Source organism: Alligator sinensis, unplaced genomic scaffold (assembly GCF_000455745.1).
Source record: "Alligator sinensis unplaced genomic scaffold, ASM45574v1 scaffold330_1, whole genome shotgun sequence".
NCBI lineage: Eukaryota > Metazoa > Chordata > Crocodylia > Alligatoridae > Alligator > Alligator sinensis.
In genome coordinates, this window is record NW_005842178.1 from 1,970,272 (window position 1) to 1,973,174 (window position 2,903).

Below are 2,903 nucleotides of genomic sequence, written 5' to 3' on the forward strand. Positions count from 1 at the left end.
TCAGTTTTCATTCCACTATATTTATTTTTATGAAAGGCAAATATCTGTCACATATGAACCCACCAGTATTTGATGTGAAGTTGTGGTTCCCAGTATGCTGTGCCATCTGCTGACATGGAGTTCTTCATGAAAAGTGTCAGCGCCATTAAAATTGGCAATCATGGCTTGCTAAATGGGGTTTTTTTCTCCCATTAGTTGCTAGATTGTCGTCCCCCCGCCCCACCCCAATCTCCTTTTTAACACTAGAAAGATATCAGAGATCCACTCTTGTGGCCACCATGATTTGTGCTATCTACTTTTTTTCGTGTCTTGAAGGCAATTGCAAAGTATCTGGTGGCAATAAAGGTCATAGAAGGTAAGGGTATGATTTCATGGCTTAGAGACAAGCAAACACTTTTGTTCTGTTCTTCCTTCTGGAAAAGACAGTTAAACATCTTGGATGTAGAGCCCTACACATTAATTAAAATTACTATTGCAACTCTATGGTTGAAAAATTGATGATAATTTTCAACTTCAGGAAACTGTAAGTGATCATTTTAAGCAAGGTCTACATTTTTTTTTTTTTTATTAATACTTTATACTTTACTTTTAAAAATTACAAGAAATGTCCATGTTCAGCTTCAAGTGAGTTTTGATGTGTCTCTTTTGGACAACTAGTATGATTTTTATAAGTCTGTTTGAAAATCAGCAGCACCAGTTCCCATTCTTTATATTCTTTAAATGATTCCCTTTTTACTGAGCTGTTGCATGGTTTATCCTGTGTTACCATCCTCAATAAACATTTTATGAAATGGTGAAAACTGTATCTTTGTTCTTGTATTAAGGTTCTGTACTCCTTTTTCTGGAGGAGCACCTAAACTAATGGTTCTTAACCAGGGTGCCATGGCACACTGGGATGCCTTGAGAGCCTTTCAAGGTTGCTGTGGGATGCCATGCAATGTTAGCGTTGTTTGGTGTGCAGACAGGATTTATGAGATTAAGCCCAACTATTTCAAATAAAAATCCATAGTGTTAAAAAAGAAGAAAAAATATGACCTGCTATGATCTTTCTGAGTTCTTTGCAACAGAGAAAATCCTGTATTAGTATTCATTCTTTTTGTGTCTTGCAAGGGTTTCTACTGTGATGATGATGGCTATGTATGTAGTTAAATGAGAGAGCTGAAATTGTGTTCACATCTCCAAGAAAAATGCACAATAGTCTGAGTTGTTATTCTAGCATAGCAGAAAGTACCACCACGTGCCAGATAAGCCTGGCCTGTTAGTGATGAGGCTGAAGTTGGTTCCTTATTCCCTGTTCCTTTTCCAAAGCTAATGTTTACACAGTTAAAGGTTGTTAGTAATGAATCAGACATGCAAAATAATTAGAATTTCATCAGAAATGTATGTTGACTTATAAAACAGCATTATGTATCAAGTACAGAGCCCTGAATAAGGACCTGAGATGAGGTTGGGATTATGGGGCACAGTCCTTTTCAGGTCACCCCATACCATACGTCTCTACCACCTGAGGACTTATTCAAAAAATTCTGAGCAGGGCAGTGCCCAACCTGAAGCTTGGTTTTCATATGCCAGCCTGCCAACTGACCGCCCCCCAGACCTGTGCAGTGTACAATGCCCTGAATAAGGACCTGTGTTTGGGCTGGGATTATGGGTGAAAATCCTTTAGTGCTCACCCCAAGCCATACATCTGCCAGTGGGAGACTCCCCCAAAGAAGCCTAGGTAAGGTGCTGCCTGACCTGAAGCTAGGTTTTTAGGTACTAGCCTGCCAACTGACAGTCCCCCAGACTATGTACGTTCCTATGGATAAAGAACTGATTTTGGGCTGGGATTATGGGGCAAAATCCTTGTTTGGTTACCCCAAAAACATACCTCTCTGTCACCTGGGGACTCTCCTGAAGAAGCTTGGGCAGGTCCCTGCTCAACCCAATGCTTGGTTGTTGATTGCTAGCCTGGTACCTGACACCCACCTCTCAAAGCCTGCATGCTAAATATGATGTGCCAAATGAGGAGTTTATTTCGTAGTGGGATTAGGGGGCAAAACTCCCTTTGAGTCAGCCCAAATCACACATCTTCCTGACCGAGGCACACTCCTGAACGAGCCTGGGCAGGATGCTGCCCAACCCAAAGCTTGCTTTTCTTATGCCAGTCAGCTGACAGTCACACAGCAGTAAACAGCACAGTGTAAAGGGCTGAGGTTGGGCTGGGATTTCCGGACAAAATCCTGCTTGGATTACCCCCAAACCTCACCTCTCTACCACTGAGGGACTCTCCCAAAGGAGGCTTTTCAGGCTCCAGTTTGGGCTGGGCACTGCCCTGCTCAGACCCATCCAGAAGTGCTCCTCATTAATGGAGACGTGTGTCTTGGGGTGACCCGAAAAGGATTTTGCGCCATAATCCCCGCCTAATCTCGGCTCTTTATTCACGATGTACTTGAAACATGATATTATTTTAATTTTTACTAGTAAATATACATTTCTAATGAAACTCTAGCTCTTCAGCATGTCTAATTCATTAACAACCTTTAATTGTGTCGAGATCAGCTTTGAAAAAGGAACTGGGAACCGGAAGTAAGGAACTGGGACTACAGTAATGAATTGTAGGGACTGCAAACCGGCCAAGTTGACAGGTCAAATACTTTCGAGTGTATATTTTTTCCCTGGTCAAAGATTACAGCAATTTCTCAAAAACACGTTTGCATCGTTTCCTTGCGGGCGGAGATCACGGATCGCGCTGCTGCCCGGCTCCTGCGACCCACTACACGTGTCCCCAGTCCGCCGCGCCCCTCTGACAGGCACCACCTTGTGCGTTGCGCGCATGCTCCCAGCGGTGGGGCCACCCCCGCCCTGCGCAGGCACCGAGCTCGCGGAGCTCGCGAGACGATTGGCCGGGCTTGCCCGGCGCG